This window comes from Dama dama, chromosome 14 (genome assembly GCF_033118175.1).
Source record: "Dama dama isolate Ldn47 chromosome 14, ASM3311817v1, whole genome shotgun sequence".
NCBI lineage: Eukaryota > Metazoa > Chordata > Mammalia > Artiodactyla > Cervidae > Dama > Dama dama.
In genome coordinates, this window is record NC_083694.1 from 65,872,635 (window position 1) to 65,893,203 (window position 20,569).

The 20,569-nt window shown below is 40.1% G+C and overlaps 1 pseudogene; it reads left to right on the top strand.

Moving 5' to 3' along the window:
- LOC133068891 (charged multivesicular body protein 3-like) overlaps positions 1-20,175 on the top strand; it is a 35,448-nt pseudogene extending 15,273 nt beyond the window's left edge.
- Positions 20,176-20,569: the final 394 nt, after the last annotated feature.

Consider the following 20,569-nt stretch of genomic DNA (forward strand, 5'->3'; position numbering starts at 1 on the left):
GCCACGCTAGCATCTCCCATTGCTAACAGGGAGGGCAGTTTAAAACAGGAATTCCTGTCATGTCCTCTGGTCAGCAGAGGACAGCTGGTACTGATTTCTCAGTGATGTGGGTGCCCCTTGCATTAATGTATTCCTCGTGGTTCTGATGGCCCTGATGTGGGGCAGGCCCTTCTAAGTTGTCCTGAGTTGGATCAAGGGGGCCAGACACTTACACGCCTATCATGGTCACTGCGTGCAGACTGCCCCTGGGAAGGAAGGGGCCCAGCCCTGAGACAGACAGCTCTGTTCCACTTTGAGCAATTCTAGAAAGAACAGACAATTAGGGGCAATCAGCTGATAGTACTCCAAGCAGCTGGGGAATAAGCCCTTTGTTGCTAAAGAGGGGTCTGGGAGGTACATCCCAGCCTTCACCATACCTAGGAGAGTTACTCAAACTTTCCCAGCTCTCTGAACCTTTTGTCCCTTTGTCCACCATCTGCCACCATAGTCTGAGATATCTACTTCACGAATTTGCAGGAAATTTTAGATCAAAATATTTCTAAAAATATTCGTATATTCACAAATTAGTAAAGATTAATTAGCCAACAGAACTGGACATGGAACAGACTGGCTCCAAGTAGGAAAAGGAGTACGTCAAGGCTTATTGTCACCCTGCTTATTTAACTTATATGCAGAATACATCATGAGAAACACTGGGCTGGAAGAAGCACAAGCTGGAATCAAGGTTGCCAGGAGAAATATCAACAACCTCAGATATGCAGATGACACCATCCTTATGGCAGAAAGTGAAGAGGAACTAAAAAGCCTCTTGATGAAAGTGAAAGAAGAGAGTGAAAAAGTTGACTTACAGCTCAACATTCAGAAAACTAAGACCATGGCATCTGGTCCCATCACTTCATGGAAAATAGATGGGGAAACAGTGGAAACAGTGTGAGACTTTATTTTTTGGGGCTCCAAAATCACTGCGGATGGTGATTGCAGCCATGAAATTAAAAGAAGCTTACTCCTTGAAAGGAAAGTTATGACCAACCTAGACAGCATATTAAAAAGCAGAGACATTACTTTGCCAACAAAGGCCCGTCTAGTCAAGGCCATGGTTTTTCCAGTAGTCATGTATGGATGTGAGAGTTGTACTGTGAAGAAAGCTGAGCACTGAAAAATTGATGCTCTTGAACTGTGGTGTTGGAGAAGACTCTTGAGAGTCCCTTGGACTGCAAGGAGATCCAACCAGTCCATCCTAAAGGAGACCAGTCCTGGGTGTTCATTGGAAGGACTGACGCTGAAACTCCAATACTTTGGCCACCTCATGTGAAGAGTTGACTCATTGGAAAAGACCCTGATGCTGGGAGGGATTGGGGGCAGGAGGAGAAGGGGACGACAGAGGATGAGATGGCTGGATGGCATCACCGACTCGATGGATATGAGTTTGAGTAAACTCCGGGAGTTGGTGATGGACAGGGAGGCCTGGCGTGCTGCAGTTCATGGGGTCACAAAGAGTTGGACACGACTGAGCGACTGAACTGAACTGAACTGAACTGAATTAGCCAAGAAATTGCTTGATTCTTCCACTTTAACTCTTAAATTGAATTGAATTATATGATGTCTAGCACATAAAGCGTTCATGAACTAGAGCTTAGATATGTATATTTTAGAGATCATAGGCTTGAATCAACAAACCAAAGAACTTCACAACAAATTGAGGCAGATTCTCACTTGAAAAGTCCTCAGGGCCCTGTGTAACTCTGGTCCTATAGTTTAGTATGGATCCCTTCTGTCTGCTCTCTGAAAGCAAGAAGCAAAACAAGGACCTGGGCTGCCCTGGGGCTCCAAACAAGGGTGGAAAGGTGAATTTTCTAGGTGTCCAGGAATAGGGGCCAGAGTTAACAGGTGAGAATATGCTTCCGACCTGCTGAAGCCTCAGTATCGGGATGCAGTCACTTCGCTTAGTCCAGGGGATTGTGTCAGAGTATAGGTGACAGGAGGTGCCCAAGGACACATGGCTGGTGACATAGAGAAGCTAGAGAGGGCTGGGCAAGAATGGAAGAACTGTGGGTTCAAATGCTGAAAACCCAGGTCTGCTGTCAGTCCACAGGCAGTGTGACCTCCGGAATTGCTAAGCATCTTCATGAGGCTGGTGTCCAAGTTGAGACTGGACTTTCAGCAGATGTTTATTTCACAGCATGTCTTCTGGGTGAATTGTACTAGGGATTTTCAGTTTCTGCCCCAGCAAGTGTAAATTCCTCTGCTTGCTGCTTGCCAAGTTTTGCTCCCTTCTAGACAACCCCTCACCCCTCAATCTCAAATTATTTTCACTGCTCAACACCCCTGTTCTCTCTTTGGCTGACTTCCTGCTAACACAACTCCCTCTTGTTACTTCAAGACCTTTGCTCACTCTCTTTCTCTTGTGAGACTTATTCTTTCCTTCGCTCTATCTGATTTCCACCCTTCCTGTAAGCTCCATATAAAAATTTACCTTCTGTGTGAAAATTGTTTGACTCTCCCTGGTGATTCATCTTTGTCTTCTCTGCAATCCTATGGTAGCTAGAGGCACATCAGTGCAAGCTGACAATAAAGTACCTGTTGTTTAATAATGCTTGCAGAGAGTTTCATGTATATTAACTCCTCTTACCTTAAAAATAAGGGCTTCTTATGGAAAGAGTCCAAATCTTCCTACACTTTTGGTAGGCACACACAGTTCTTGGTGACCCTGACTGATGGAGCTATTCTTTCCTTATCCTTCAAGCAGAATCATGGAAGCTAGTAGTGCAGCCCCATACATACCCTGAGGGTTGAGAACATACCAAAGTCTACACTTATCACTCCTTCTGCCCAATCCAGAAAAGTTATCTGCATCAAAAGCCATATCAACCTTTAGGCAAGATCCTGAGTTATAATTTCTTCCATCTGAATGTTTCAATTCGGAAATTTTTACTTTCTGCTTTGCACAGTGGTCTGACTATGCTACCGATGTACTTCACTTATGAAGACTGTCAGCTCCTGCTTATTTCTCATCCTCTGTCTCATATCAAGTGTTCTTAAGCTCACTTATTGGGACATTGATTGTGATGTTATGGAGGGCTCAAGAGAGCCAGGCTACTGAAGAGTCAGGTCACTACTCAGAGGGGAAACTGAGGCATGAACCCAGTAACACAGGCAAGGCCAGTATTGTAGGAAGTGCCTCGGTGAGCGCTTTGATTCTCAGGACGCTTGCCAAGACTTCGGATACCCAACTCCTGAACTGGAAAGGCTGAGATGCTGAAACACTGATGCTTTCTTCTCTAGTGAGGCAATTGGGATATCCTGGGGAAGGTAACAACCTCAAACTGTCAATGGCTTAAAATAGCACAGGTTGATATCTTGCTTACCTGCCAGCTAGAGATGGAGGTATAGGGTCAGGAGTAGGTCTGCTCCACGGAGACATCACTCAGGATCACAGGCTGACAAGATGCTATTGATTCTGGTGCTGGTATCTCACCAGGAGGTTCAGGTCTGCCTCTGTGTTTGCTGCCTTGAGTACAAGCAGTTCAATATTTTGGACTCTTGTGCTTATATTTCATTGGTCCAAATTACTCACGTGGACACACCTAACTTCAAAGCGTAGAGCTATGTCATCTTCTTTATACCTGGAAGGAGAGGAGAATGAGATGTTGGGACACTAGCAGAGCCTATCAGAGTCAGAATTGACTCTTACACTGGGTTTTCTGTGGCTACACAGGCAGACCTCATTTTATTGTGCTTTATATTATTGCACTTTGCAGACTGTGTTTTTTTGCAAATGGAAATTTGTGTAAGATTTGGTAGTTGCAGGTGGTAGAAAATCCGCCTGCCAATGCAGGAGATGCAAAAGAGGTGGGTTCAATCTCTGGAGTAGGAAATGGCAACCCACTTCAGCATTCTTGCCTGGAAAATTCCATGGACGGAGGAGCCTGGCAGGCTACACAGTCCATGGGGTTGCAAAGAGTCAGACACAACTGAACATGCACACACACATACACAAAGTTGTGGCAACCCTGCATCAAACAAGTCTGTTGGCACCATTTTTCCAGTAGCATTTGCTCACTTCTTATTTCTGTATAACATTTATGCAATTATCACAATATCTCAAACTTTTTCGTATTAAGAGATTTGTTATGGTGACTGTGATCAGTAATCCATGATGGTACTATAGTAATTGTTTGGAACACCATTAATCACTCCCATATAAGACAATTAACTTAACTGCTAATTGTTATATATGTTCTGACTGGTCTACCAGCCAGTCATCTCCCCATCTCTCTCCCTTTCCTCAGGCCTTTCTATTCCCTGAGACACAGCAGTATTGAAATGAAGCCAGTTAATAACCCTACAATGGCCTCTAAGTGTTCAAACAAAAGGAAGGGTCACATGTCTCTTATCTTAAATAAAAATCTAGAAATAAGATTAAATTTAGTGAGGAAGGCATGTCCAAAGCCAGGATAAGCTGAAAGCAAGTCCTTTTTGCCAATCAGCCAAGTTGGGCGTGCAAAGGAAAAGTTCTTAAAGGAAATTTAAAATGCTACTTCAGTGAACACACCAATGATAAGAAAGCAAAACAGCCTTATTATATGGAGGAGGTTTTAGTGGTCTTGATAGAAGGTCCAGTCGGCCACAACATTTGCTTCTAAAGCTTAATCCAGAGCAAAGCTCTAATTCTCTTCAATTCTACAAAGTTGAGAGAGGTGAGGTAGCTGCAGAAGGAAAGTTTGAAGCTAGGAGAAGTTGGTTCATGAGGTTTCAGGAAAGCTGTCATTTCAAAAAAGTGCTAAGTGAAGCAGCAAGTGCTGATACAGAAGCCTCAATGAGTTATCCAGAAGAGCTAACTAAGATTAAGCAAGGTGGCTACCAATTTTTCTATGTCTTCTTTTGGAAGAAGACTCCACCTAGGACTTGCGTAGTTACAGAGGAGAAGTCAATGCTTGACTTCAAAAAGCCCAACTGATACTCTTGCTTGGGGCTATTGTAGCTGGTGACTTGAAATTGAAGTCATTGTTCATTTCCCATTCTGAAGTTCTGGGGCCCTTAAGAATTATGCTAATCTACTCTGCCTGTGCTCTCTAAGTGGAACGACAAAGTCTAGATGACAGCACATCTGTTTACAGCACGGTTTAATTAATAGTTTAAGCCCACTCTTGAGACCCACTGCTCAGAAAAAAAAGATGGATGTCTGATGGAGACATACTCTGCAAGATGCTATAGAAAAATCCAAACAAATTTTTTGGCCAACCTAACACAGTGAGATTCATGTTGTCTTCATGCCTGTTAACACAGTATCCATTCTGCTGCCCATAGGTCAAGGAGTAATTTTGACTTTCAAGTCTTATTTAAGAAATAAATTTCATAAGGCTATAGCTGCTGTAGGTTGTGATTCCTCTGACAGATCTGGGTAAAGTCAATCAAAAATCTGGGAAGGATTCACCTTTTTAGGTTCCATGAAGAACATTCATCATTCATGGGAAAAGATCACAATATCAACATTAGCAGAAATTTGTAAGATGTTGATTCCAACCCTCATAATATGACTTAAAGGGGTTCAAGACTTCAGTGAAGGAAGTAACTGCAAATATTGTCAAAATACCAAGAGAACTAGAAGCAGATCCTGAAGATGTGACTGAATTGCTATAAACTCAAGATAAAACTTGAATAGATGAAGAGCTGCTTCTTGTGGATGAACAAAGAAAGTGGTTTCTTGAGATGGAATCTACTTGTGGTGAAGATACTGTGAAGATTGTTGAAGTGACAACAAAAGATTTAGAATATTACATACACTTAGATGATAAAACAGCATCAGATAAAACAATCAGAGGATTGACCCCTTCATGAAAGGAAGAGTCAGTTGATGAGCAAATGTCATTGTTTTCTTATTTTAAGAAATTGCCACAATCACCCCAAACTTCATCAACCGCTAACCTGATCAGTCAGCATCTGTCAACATGGAGGCAAGTCCCTCCACCAGCAAAAAGACTGATTTGCTACAGATGATAGTTAGCAATTAGGTATTTTTAATTAAGGCATGTACATTGCTTTTTAAACATAATACTATTGTGTGCTTCATAGACCACAGTATATATAAGTATAACTTTTATATGCACTGGGAAATTTAAAAATTGGTGTGACTTGTTTTATTACATTATTTGCTTTATTGTGGTGGTCTGGAACTGAGCTCACAATATCTTTGAGATATACTTTATGTCATTGCATGAACTTGGTAGGAAATGAGTTGTTGTCTGGTACTAGGAAGAATAGAAGGAAAAGCTAGCAGTCAAATCCACAGGATCAAAAAGTCTTCTCTAAAGTAAAATATGTTCTGAAATATAACCACAGTTTAGAGTCTAGAACTATAATTCATCTTTAGTGGGTCAACTCTAGTTTCTGGACACATGTATTCTAATTCATTAAGTAGTACCACCCTTGTATATGAGAACAATACAAAGCTAAACTAACTATCATCAGAATTGGCTCTTTTTTTTTTTCCGGTAAAAAAGATGTGTTTCTACAATGGATTATCATGCCCTCTCTCCTTGTTCTCATTATGAAAATCATACCGTGTATGAGCTGGTTGTCTCTGCCTGGAGTTGTGGCCCATGGCTGTAAAAAAAGCCCTATAACTGGTCAGGGAATTGAGCCATCTTTGATTTTATTAGCATCATGCCTTGACTGACCTGCTCAGTCATTGCATTCCAGGAGATTATAGGAGTAACTTTAGTTTTCAAAGAATGAAATACAACTAATTAGATATAACTCAACTTGTACTCTAAAAAATTCCTAAATAATTATATGCACACATAAACTCATATACAGAGACACAAGTCTTACAAATTTACTGCCTTTCAGAACAAGGAAGTTGTAACTAACAGTTCAAGAACCACTTTGAAGAACCTCTATAATGCCGTAGACTAACAAGACTCATTTCAATTGAAAAGTCAACTGTGGAAATATCTCTGCCATAGATCCCTCAGTGGACACTCAAAAGAAGTGTTCTGTATATAGGCAGAGCTTCAAGTGTGAAGACTAACAGTGGGGAAGAGTTTCAAAGTGAGGAATAAGAATGGGGGATTACAACTGCAGATGATTTAAATTGGCTTAGACTTGAGAGTCTTTGTAAGAAGGTATATCCAGTATACTCTAGCACATCTGTTGTAGGGTGATGGTCCTAAAACTTTTGTCACCTCTCAGACTGGAAACCACATTGACAGCAATTCTTGTTAGACTGAGCCATGCAAGATTGGAAGATGCTTAGAAATTGCATATGGATGTTCATACTGTGGTTATTTGCCTGGAGAAGCACTCCCTTCTTAACAACCAGCCATCGTAGGCTTTTCTTGGCTCCAGGTGAAGAGGTGACTTCCCTCTTTGATTCAGTGTTCATAATTGGGCTGTCTGTTAGCAGAGGTGGTGAGAAAACAATTCTAATGAGGTCAAGAGTTCAGTGCCCACGTGGGTCAGTTAGCTTTCTTTTGTTCTCTGGCCAAAAGTCTACATCCTTTCACTGTGTCCAGCTACTATGATGACAATAGAGATTGGGAGACAGTAAGGGAATGTGGATGAGGCTCTAATTCTGCTCTTCCTATGGTAGAAAACAACTCCAAATCATGTCCTTTTGCAGCAAAGTAATCTTCAAGGTTGAAGGACTGCCCCTTAAGAAGCAGTAAGGAAAATGAAAGATATAGTTTCACAGTGGTGGTAAAGAGGTTGAAACTACAGGATCAGAGCTCACAGCTGCAGCATTGCTTGGTCATTTATACTAATAAGAAGATAGCAGTTGTAAAGATGATTGTTCACAGCCAATTTTCAATTTCTTATTAGCCAAAGTTTCAACATTTCTAGACATCTGTGTGGGGGCTTCCCTGGTGGCTCAGTGGTAAAGAATTTTCCTGCCAGTGCAAGGAGACATGGCTTTGATCCCTGGGTCGGGAAGATCCCCTGGAGGAGGAAATGGCAATCCACTTCGGTATTCTTGCCTGGGAAATCCCATGGACAGAGGAGCTTGGCGGGCTACAGTCCGTGGGGTCATGCAAGAGTCAGACATGACTTAGCAACTAAACAACAACAATGTAAGAAGTAAAGTGAGTTGGTTTGAGTTTCATTTCTTTCTTTTTTTTTTTCTCAGCCACTGTCTGTTGAAGATTCTAATGAAGAATGAAACACCCTTAGATAGAAAGAGAAGAGAAGAGAGAAGGCCAAAGTAATCCCACAAACAGGGCTCAGCCCTGGAGTGTCTCAGATCTGGCTTCTTAATCACGATTCATAGTTCCTAATTCTATGCCCTGTTTTCTCAGAATGACTGTATCTTCTGTAAAGTTATGTAGCAATATAAATCAAAGTAGGCACTAACCAACCATGATGGAAAAACTGTGGGCTTCTACATTGATCCTATGACTCCTTAGTTTTGTGTATAGGTATATGTCTGTGTGTGTGTCTGTGTGTGCACTTGCACTCACATACATGGGGATGCTTCTTAACTGCTTTGAAGCTCAGATTCCTTGCTTGTAAAATGGGGATATTAAAGTTTATGTCATAGGTTTATTGGAAGATGAGATGACCAAAGAAGAAATCTTGGCAAGTCTAGTGTGGTACCTGGAATGTTATATTTTCCCTAATGACTAGAGTTCCATTTATCAATGTTGCATATATTTATTCTAGTTGGTTGTGTATATTAGTTCATTCCTTTTCATGGCTGAGCAGTATTCCATTGTGTGAAAGTAAGGCAGTTTGCCAATTCATTTGCTGAAGGATATTTGTATTGTTTCTAGTTTTCAAAGATTATGAATAACTTTGCTCCAAATATTCACATAGGTTTTCATTTCTCTAGGAGTGGGTTTGCTGGGTCATATGGTAAGCATATGTTTAACTTTATAAGAAACTACCAAAATTTTCCAGAGTGGCTGTACAATCTTGCACTCCCATCAGGAATGTATAGGAGTTCCAGTTGCTCCACACCCTTGATAGCACTTGGTATTGTCATGATTTTTTAATTGTTATTTTAGCCATTCTATTAGGAACATAATGATATTTCTTTGTGGTTTTAATGCTCATTTCCCTAATGGCTAATGATGGTAAGCATTTTTTCATATGCTTATTTAGCATCACATTTTTTCTTTGGAGAAGTATCTGTTCGATCTTTTGCTCAGCTTCTTAACTGGGTGATTTATTTTCTTACCATTGAGTTTTGAGGGTTCTTTTAAGTCCTTTATTAGATATGTGATTTGCAAATATTTTCTCCCACTCTGTAGCTTGTTTTTCTCTTAATCACAGGGTTTTAATAGGGACTGTTGAGTCAATACACTAAGTTCTTTAAAAACTAAATAGACTTGACTCTTCCTATCAGTTGGGAGAAGGCCATATGGAAAAAAGTTTGATTTGAGATGCAGACAAACCTGGGTTTGAATCCTGTTAGTTTCCTCCTCTGTAAAGTGTAGACCATAGTACTTAGCACATTGGGTTGCCGGAAGAATTAAATGAGATAATACGTATGAGGGGCTTAGCCTAGTGCCAGGATGTTGTAAATGTTCAGTAAGTGTAAAGATCATATTCTTATTACAGAACTCTCACCTCCAAACCTTTGCATAATCTGCTCACTCTGCTTGGACTGTCCTAACCCCTCTCTCCCTTGTTTTCTACCAGCTTAAATTGACTCCTCTTTAGGGGGGTTTGCTGAACATCACTGGTTTGGACCTGATACCCCTTTCTGGTGCTCCTATGGTACCCTTTAATCACCTTTCTTCACTCTGTATTTTAAACATAATAAGCTGTGAGTAACTCGAGGGCAGGGCCAATGTCTTTATCATCTAAAATTATTCCAGGTCGCGTTTGATGAATGAATGAATAAATAAATGAATGAATTCATCTCATGCTTTGTCTGGGAGTTCCAATTAAACATACCTCAGAGTATTGCCAAATTCAGTCCCTTTAAGACAGCCTTAAACATCCCAAATGGATGTCTATGACTTAACACCAGGACCCGGCTTACAATCAGCCAAACAGACACTGCATCTTTGACAAGTTGGATGCCGACTGGAGAAACTTGAATGCTTTGCATCTATTTACTTTTACCACATGCCATAAAAATTAAAAATACATTGTACCACAAGTGCAGTATTTAGTGTCTCACTTTAATTACATTCAAGTGTGTTGCTAAATAGTCTTGAGAAAACCTTAATGACCAGCTGTTCTACCCTTTTCCCATATGTCAGAAATGGTTTCTGAAATCACATTCTGGGACAGTAAGGTTGTATAATTAGACAGTGTATGGTTAACACTTCTAGATTTTCCGCTTAAACTGTGGACCCTTTACACTAACATATTGTGCGATTCTGCCGGTTTGGCGCAATACAATTAAATGACATGCCAAACAGCAACGGAGATGTGCAAACTCCATCAGACTTGTTATCACTGCATCATTATTTCCTCATATCTTTTTCATCGTCAGGATGGCATGCTTTTGTGTGTGTGTGTGTGCGCTATGCAATATTCAGCATGTTTGGCTGACAAATAAACTTAGTAAAAGGGGCTGTAAATTTTTAATATTCCCTTCATAATGCCATTTATCTCACTAGAATTAGATGTGAGAGTAGCTTTTGCATCCTTTCGAACAAAGAGCTATCACTCAGATACACAGCAACCATTTAAAGAAACCAAACTAAAATTCCCCCAAGGTGGTAATAGAAGCCAGCATTTTACTCTCCTTTTGGTAGGAAAGTGGGGATTTTCACCTACCGCCAAACTGGGTTTAGGAGGTGAAAAAAAAAGTTGAATTTAGACAATTGGTTGTTGTGAAAATAAGTCATTAGTTACTTTCAGTTGCTTGACTCTCAGCTTAATGAGTTGTTTTGGAACCATAATAGCTCATTTGATTAAATTTGTTTAATTCTTTGATTTTTGAGCATAGACATGAGACTGAAATAGAAATATAAAATAAGGAAATGGGAATTCTGTCAACTATTAATATTCTTTGGCTCTCCCTTTCCTTCTCCCTCAAAAGAAAATCTCCTTGACATTGTCCCAAATCTCGAGAAAAAAACAGAACTCTGATTTCTGATTGAGATTTGCCCAGATAAATATAGTAAGACCAAGTCACAGCTGAAGCTTTCTTGAGTCCTAAAGCAGCAAATTCATTTTTGAAAAAGGCTGAGAGAGCTTCACCACTCTAAGACCGATTTACACCATTTTTTTCTTTTAAGCTTGAATTTCCAATGACTTATTTAGATGTAAGCACTGACAGCTGTAATCATGCTTTAAATCTTGCTTTGTATCCTTAGTTATAATATTGTTCAATTAATATTCAGAATAATGGAAGTGATGCGCCGTTTTGAAAAAGACTTGAATACAGTCCAATGCTTTGGGAAACTGACTCTCGAGAGGATTAATCAGCATTTAAAACTTGCATTAATAAAAATCTGATCTTCCGCCATGCGGCATGCATAATACTTTTCATTTTTAAACATTTTAGTTTAATAATATGGCATCTTTTGTCCTGATTTTTAAAATGATTTTAAAATTGCGCTCCTTCAGATCAATTTTGCCTTGACCCTTGTACATAATTGGACACTTGCAATTTAAAAATACAAGGATGCTCTTTTGCATGGTTGCTAAACTGTGTTTCCATTATTAAAGATAAGGGCAATAGTGGACTATGACTTAGTACTTAACATTTCAGATTTTTCCTCCATTTATATGGAAAGAGTTTTCAATCTTTCTCCAGAGCTCAATTATCCAAACCCAGTCCTTGAGAGAAAAAGAGCTAAAAACTACGTTTTAATAGCAAAAAATGATCAGTGGGAATAGGATCTTTTGCTATACATGGTATATATCAAACAATTGATGATTAGTGATCTCTTTTTGTTTTTAAATCAGTATAAGTAACCCTGAGTCATTTACGTGTAAACAAAGATTCAGGTTCTAAAGCTAAAATAAAATGACACGATGGAAAATGAACTGGGAGATGGTGGATGCAGGGCTCTGTTTGACTTATACCTAAATGGGAATGAAATCAATTTTAGTAACAGGGAAGAAAGATGATTTTGAGAGCAGAATAGAAAAAAATTGCTGTTTTATCCTAGGAAAGTGATTGGATGCTTTATGACTAGAAGTGAAGTCAAGTTAGCATGTGCTCTGTGGGCTTCTCTCTCCTTAGACCGGAGGCTTGTTCTCCCGCCCAGGACCTACCGCTTTTCCTCTGCTGAGACCACGTTCCACATTACTGACCATGGTGCTAAATGTGACCTGGAAGGGTCTTTTTCTTCCCTTTGCAGGATTTTAGGATGATCTCTTGGTTTCTATGATAAAGCAGTGGGCACGTCAGTGCAAATTCTTATTGCTGCTGGGCCTTATTAGGATTTTGTAGCAGGTGCAGCAAATGGTCAATGAATGCTCTTTGGAAGAATCTCTTTAAAAGCCCCACTTAAGTGCCTGCCTGCCTGCCGTGGCTGTGTGGGTTTGTTCTCAGAACGTTGCTCACCTGGTCCTCCTTCTCAGCAGAGGTTTCTCTGCTTTGGCAGCTTCTTTGAGTCCCATGATTGCTCTGAGATGAGGGTGGGGGGTGTACAGAGAACGATGGAGACCCTCAGAAAAGTGGGGTACAGCTGCCCTGCTGAAGGAGCTAAAGGTTCCACGTGTAGGGGGAAATGGGTGTCCGGGCCATCGGCTTCTGAACAGAGGCGGGGCAGATAGTCAAGAGAACAAGAGCATTTCTTTAAGACTCCGCTGAAGACTTCCCTGGTGGTCCAGTGGATAAGACTTCATACTTCCCCTGCCGGAGGCCTGAGTTCAATTCCTGCTCAGGGAACTAAGATCCCACATGCTATGTAGCACAGCAAAGAAAAAAAAAAAAAGATACCAGTGGAGTGCTTGCATCATACCAACAGCAAAGGACATGTTATATTAATGAGGGTATTAAAAACATAAAGCTTGAAAAACACCGAAGCCTGTGCCTGACAGAAGCGTTGGTAGCAAAAGCATTTTTATCTGCAGCTGACTACATTTGTGGAGGTGGTTGGGTTTGGGTTTGAATGTAGAGAGAACAGGGACCACAGCCTCTGTCCTTCTCATAGGAAAGAGTCTTGTGTCTGAAAAGTCTCTTTCTCAGAGTACTGAAAAGGTTTTTGTGAGTTGGTTTACTTGTTCTCCTTAACATTTTTCTCTACCTGTGGCGGCTGGGGAGGTAGGCAACAGAGCTGGGCCCTGGGCCCAAGTGGGTTCGCTGCCCTCTACTGCGGGGGAGAGGTGGGAGCCTGCTCCCTGGATGCAATTCCCCAGCATCCTGGCATTTGGGAAATTTGTTTAACCTCCTGGGGAAAGATTCCACCATCCCTGTTTTGGGGACAAATTATGAGCATTTTGACAGCCTCAAGGCCCACTCTGTTTAGCTCAGTATAACCTTTCTAAAACTCAAATAAGATTAGGTCAGTGCCTTGCTTTAAAATGTAAACAAACGGTTTCCCCTGGCCTATTAAAAGAAATCCCAAGGCTTTAACGTTACCAACTCTGCCTTCACTCTCTGACCCCAGACCAGCCCCCAGGCTGTATCTTCTCTTTTCCTTCCACTATTTTCAGACACCTTGGTCTCAAGTCAGAATCGCCTTGACATCACTCCTGGAACAGAAGTGCTTTTCCTCTCCCTGCGTCCTTGCTCCCAGAACATCCCCTCCTTGCCCTTGGCCTGCATGGGGCGCTCCTACTCATCCTTCAGTGCCCAACTCAGATGCCTCTTCCTCTCTGGCTTTTCCTGAACTCCTCCTTCCACATCCTCCACCCTGTCCCCCTCAAGAAGTGTGGGGATCATCACTCCCTCAGCTGTGACTCCTCCACTATAACAACTATCACTCCATCTATAGGTTTTTTTTTTGTTTGTTTCTCCCACAGAATTGTGTGTTATGCAAGAGTTAATATATTAACTCCAAAGTCGTTGGGACTTCCCAGGTAGCTCAGTGGTAAAGAATCTGCCTGCCAGTGCAGAGATGCAGGAGAGGCAGGTTTGATCCCTGGGTCAGGAATATTCCTGGAGGAGGGCATGGCAACATGATATAGAGATTAAACAAAACAATCAAAGTGAAAGTCGTTCAGTTGTGTCAGACCCTTGGTGACCCTATGGACTATAATCCACCAAGCTCCTCTGTCCATGCAGTTCTCCAGACAAGAATGCTAGAGTGGGTTGCCATTCCTTTCTCCAGGGGATCTTCCAGACCCAGGGATCAAACCTGGGTGTCCCGCATTGCAGGCAGACTCTTTATCATCTGAGTCAACAGATAAATCCCATGGATAGAGGAGCCCAGCAGGCTATAGTCGATGAGGTGCAAAAGAGTCAGACATGTTAGAGACTAAACAACAACAATACTTTTGTTAAGTGAATAAGTGAATGGGCAAGTTGAAGAGTCTTAGATTGCAGATGTAACTAGAGTTCTCTGAAAATTACAGTACATGACAAATACCTTTTCAGACCCCAGACATTTGCCCTATACTTTCTAGTGAGATTTCTTTCTTCTAACTTCAAGCTTACCTATAAAAACAGAAATGCTATTGACTCTCTATGGATCTGAAAATTCTTTTAAATTTCCAAGAGTGTCAAATGAAGCATACCTTGGTCTGCATAAACATGGTCATCTTCTCGCTGCTTGGGACTTGCAGGGGAAAAAAAAAACTCATCATGAGAAATGGTGCAGATGGTATATTTGGCATCACCAGCCTGCGTCGATCAGAGATGCATTTATTTACATGATTTTGTTTGCATTGTGACCATTTATCTGGGTCCTTGCTCACATTTAACCTTTTGGAGGATCGGCAGGGACTGAGCCATTTTGCCCTTGGGATCGGATGAAGCGAGCCCCCTGTAGGGATGATGTTTGCATTTCTTCCTACCTGCAAAGCATGCATTTCTTACAGCCTCAGAAAACATTTGGTTATGTTATCTCGTGGGTCCAGGAGGAGTGTGGAGTGTGCCAAATTTAAGAGCCATTGCCAAATGCCATGGTTCGCATTATGTAGACAGCGTGCCAGCGGAACTGGCGCTTCTCGTTGTAGATTGGAGCTCTTGCCTCAGAGGCAAAAGATCGCCATTAGTCGTTTCCAACTGGGATCATGCCCTTTGCCTTTACTTTTGAGATATCTTTGTGTGAGTGTACAAACCATGGCTTGCAGGCACAGCTGATAGACCGCTGTGACTGATCTCTCCCAGGCTGGGATGGTGAGCCCCCAAAAGGGCACCAAAATGGTCTCAGACCGCATGGGTGACTTGGAGATGCTGAGAAACAGCATGGTGCCTTAGAAAGGGTCTTAGAAAGCTTGGTTCCGGGTCTGTAAAAGGGGGACAATTTATCTACTTTTTCTGAGCTTTGGTTTCCTCATCTTTCAACAGGAATAATCAGAGTTATTGTCATGACAATTGACCTAATTCATATAAAGCATTTGGTGTAGTAACAGACACCAAATCAGCCCTCAATAAATGTTTTTATTATTAACATTATCATTATTATTGACACATCCTGCTTGGTGGTTGTGAAGATGATATTGAAGTGCTCATATTGAAGTGCTCTATGAATCTGCAGAACTCAGCAGATGCGAGGAATGCTTGCTTCAGTGGGGAGAGAGGGTCATTGCTTATAAAGGCTCTGTCAAAACATGTTTCAACATGATTCTCTGGCCAAGAGTCCCCAATATTTTTTAAATAAGAAACTACTGAGTCAGACAGAGAAAGACAGACAGTGTGTGACATCATTTATATGTGGAATCTAAAAAACAAACTAGTGACTAAAACCAAAAAAAGTAGACTCACAGGTAATACAGAACAAACTCGTGGTTACCAGAAGGGAGAAGGAAGAGAGAGGGGTAACATAAGGGGAGGGGTAAAAGGGCTGTTATGGGATTATATGAAATCTTTTTTTTTTTTTTTCATTTAAAAACACTTTTTTTATTATATGTTTCAGGTTTTCAGCATTAAAACTTAACATCTATTTGTACTACAAAGTGATTATCACCTTAAGACCAGTTACCAAACCATTTTAACCGCTAGACTAGACATAGCAAAAGAACTCTCCTAAAGTGCTTTGAAGCACAAGAAAAGTTATTTTCAAACTACTAGCAGAAGGAGTAGTGGTGAATGATACAACTTGCTAATTCAATTTCGTAGTTAATTTCTGCCAATGGGTAATGAACTTAAAAATGGATATTTGTTCTGAGTTTCTGTCTGTTTTCACTTTACAGTATTAGGGAAGGGTCCTATAGACAGAATCGTGTCTCCCCAAAGTCATATGTTGAAACCCTAATCCCCCAATGTGACTATATTTGGGATAAGAAAGTAATTAAAATGAAGTAAAATCATAAGGGAGGATGGAGCCCTGATCCATCCAAGAGGATTAGCGTCCTAATAAGACCATACCAGAGAGCTCTTGCTCTTTCTTTCTTCTCCGTGTGAGAACACAGCATGAAGGCAGACATCTACCAGCCAGGAGAGAGCTCAGCAGAAACCCACACCTTGACCTTGGACCGCCCAATCTCCAAACCTCTGAGAATATAAACTCCTGTCTTTTAAGCCACACAGTACATAGTATTTTGTTAGGCAGCCCCCGCAGACTAAGATGTGGGTGGGGGGCTGAGGATGAGGTGCCTTAAATATCTCCATGCTCAATCTCCTGTAACACTTGCTCAGATAAGTCTGTAAAGTCAGAGACTGTTTGTAAAACATTGTCTTTCTGTATGGTACTGAGACGTTAACCCCCAATGATGCATCTGAGTCCCAGAGTTTGTATTTGGGGAACCAACATTCATCTTGAGACGTCCGTAACACTTTTGAGGATGAAAAGTGTGGTATGGAAAGTAGCACTATGAAAGCAGAGGGCGAATAAAAATGAGAGGAAGAAAGCAAAGAGTGGGGGGAGGGGGGGAAGCTTATATTGGCCTATAGAGAATAGAACACTTAGATCAACTGTAGTACTAAATGTTTCCTTTAAAAAAAAAATCATGTCTCCTAAAACTAACTCCAAATGGAGTCATATAAGCCCAAATACTAGAATCAGGGGAATTTTCTAGTGAGGGAGAACATTTTGGTGTATTAGTAGTTTAGTTTTCTTGTAAGGAAATAAAAAGGAAATTAATTCAGTGATTTGCTCAGAATAGTTACAAAAATGCACAGTCTCAGAGATCAGTGGGGAATACAGTTCCTGCTGGAGGCAGCAATTGTCTGGTCTCCTAGAGGAGATAAGTTATTTTATTTGTGTTGAGGTGGAGGAGAGGAAGGGGCAGTTTACAGGTTTCCCTTGTCCTGGAAAAGGTGTAGACTTTCACGGAATGTATCTCGCACTTTCTTGCCTTATTATTCTTTCTCTTTTCTTACAACTTGTTCATATTTGCTTGAATTTTACCATTTTTATCATGATATAACTGACATATTGTATAAGTTTAAGGTGTACATGTGATGGTTTGATATTTGTGTATATTTCAGACTGATTATATTGATAAAGTTGGTTTAACACATCCATCACCTCACATAGTGACCTTTTATGCACGTGTGTGTGTCTGTGTGTAGAACTTTAAAGATTTATTCTTAGCAACTTTCATGTATATAATAATACTGTCACCCTCCTGTACATTAGATCCCAAGAAATCACTCAAATCAATCAAAACTGGAAGTTTGTACCCTGTGACCACTTTCATCCATCTCAGTTCAACCCCCTCAACCCCTGGGCAACCACCAATCTACTGTTTCTGTGAGTTTGTTTTTTAGATTCCACCTGTAAGTGAGATCATCTATTAATAGTATTTGTCTCTGTCTAACTTACACCAACTTCTCTGTCTAACTTCACTCAACATAATACCCTCAAGGTTCACATCCATGCTCTCACAAATGTCAAGATTTCCTTTTTGTTATGGCTGAATAATATTCCTGTATGTGTGTGTGTGTCTATATCTGTCTATCTATATCACATTTTTTAATTCATTCATCCACTTAAAAACAGCTTGGGTTGTTTCCATACCTTGGCTATTATAAATAATGCTGCTTTGAACATGGAGTACAGATACCTATTCAAGATACTGATTTCATTACCTTTGGATATATACCTGAAATTGAAGTTGCTACATCATCTGACAGTTCTATTTCTAATTTTTTGAGGAAACTATGTACTATTTTCCATAGTGACTGCACTAGTTAACACTCCCACCAACAGTGTATAAGGGTTTCCTTTCCCCCACATCCTTGCCAGCCTTATATCTTGTATTTTTGATGATAGTCATTCTAACAGGTGTGAGGTAAAATCTCATTGTGGATTTTATTTGCATTCCCCTGATGATTAGTGATGTCGTGTACCTTTCAATGTACCTGTTGGCCATTTGTACGGTTTCTTTGGGAAAATCTATATTCAGGTCCTTTGCCTACATTTAATTGGGTTATTTGGGGGTTTTGCTTTGGTTTGGGGTTGGGTGTTTTTTGTTATTAAGTTTTATGAACTTCTACTATATTTTGGATATTAACCCCTTATCAGATATATAGTTTGCAAATATTTCTTCCATTCTGTAGGCCACCTTTCCATCTTAGGAATTCTTCTACTGTGCAGAGCCTTTTTAGTTTGATATAGTCCCACTTGTTTATTTTAGTTTCTGTTGCTTGTGCTTTAAGTATCAAACCCAATCAAACACTCAAACAAAAAACAGTACTGTCAAAACCAGTGTCAAGGAGCTTACCCCCATGATTTCATCTAGGACTTTTGTAGTTTTTGGTATTACAATTAAGTCATAATCCATTTCAAGTTAATTTTTGTGAGTGGTGTAAGACAGGGGTCCAGTTTCATTACTGAAGTCATACTGACTATCTTATCCTCTGAATATTCTTGGCTCCCTTAACAAATAACAATTGACCATATATGCATGGGTGTATTTTGGGGTTCTCAATCCTGTTCCATTGGTCTACATGTCTGTTTTTATGCCAGTACCATACTATTTTGATTACTATAACCCTGTAAAATAGTTTGAAATCAGTAAGTGTAAAGCATCCAGCTTTTGTTCTTCTTTTTCAAGGTTGCTTTGGTTATTCAGTATTTCATGTGGTCCAGATTTCAAGGTTTTTTTTTCCCCCTATTTTTCAAAAGACAAATTTCAGGGTTTTTTACTTCTATTTTTGAAAAATTTCCTGTTTTTTTAGTTCTATTTTTTAAAAGACATTAAAATCTTGGTACAGATTGCATTCCATCTGTAGATTGCTTTCAGTAGTATGAACATTTTATCAGTACTAATTCTATCAGTCCAAGGACATGAACTATCTTTTTATTTATTTTTGTTTTCAATTTCTTACACCAGTGTTTTATACTTTTCAGTGTACAGATCTTTCACCTTATGGTTAAATTTATTCCTAAGAATTTTTATCCTTTCTGATATTATGATAGGTAGGATTGTTTTCTTTCTTTTTCAGGTGGTTTGTTGTTAATATGTAGAAATATAACTAATTTTTGCATGCTGATTTTCTTGGTTAAGAAAGGAAATTAGAGTTGCTAACAGGCAAATATGAACCATTCAAGGAGAAGCAGAAAAACCAAGACTATTTGTGAAAGATGCTGCTAAGAAGGGTCAGAAGGATGTCTGTGTAGTTCTGGCCATGGAGATGAGCAGGTCAAGGAAGGCTGTGAGCAAGTTTTATGCATCCCAAGCTCACATGAATTCTGTACTCATGGAGATGAAGAACAAGTTGGCAGTCTTACAAATGACTGGTTCTTGCAGAAGAGCACAGAAGTGATGAAGGCTATTCAGATTCTTGTTAAGATTCCATAAATCTGGTTCAAACAAATAGATTATAGAATACAGATAAAATAAATAGGTTAACAAATGCATGCATTGTCCAAAGAGATGATGAAGGCCAAGGACATGGAGAGATGTTAGAGGACACCTTTGAAAGCATAGATGATCAAGGAGAAATGCAAGAAGCAGCAGAAATGGAAATTGACAAAGTTCTATTTGAAATTATAGCAGGGGCCTTGGGCAAAGCAAAATTGTGATAAAGTGATCAATGCTGTTACGGAGCCTGAATCTCTAGAAATGATGGCCACCTCAAAAGATAAAGAATGGGAAGAGGCCCTGGAGGCCTTGCTTCCCAGTTGGTTGTGCTTAGCAATTAGGAGCCACCCTGCTGGACCTCAAGCTTTTCTCATGGCCCACCTGCTGGGTGTACATACACTCCTCTGATGCAGCTACCATTTTATGTATCTCTTGCATTACACCTCTGTGATGAGGCATTGCATTCTGGAGAAGATGCTCTGCTAATATTACTTCACTCTGCAGAAATCTTCTGATCTCAACTGGACTCTTCTGATGAGAAATGGTGTAATAAGTGCATCATTTTTAGGAATATAAATAGAAGTATCTTTATAGGGGAAAAACAAAGAAATCTGTCTTCTCACAAAACACTTTTGAGAATAGGATTCATTGCCTGAATGTTAAGGACTCTATTTTTTTGTATGTTAAAACACTATAAATAGATTTTAATAAATTTCTGCTTTAATGCTAGGGAAAACAATTTAGAGTTTTCTATGTACAATCTCCTCTTTCATTATTGGTCTGTTTAGCTCTTCTGTGTCTC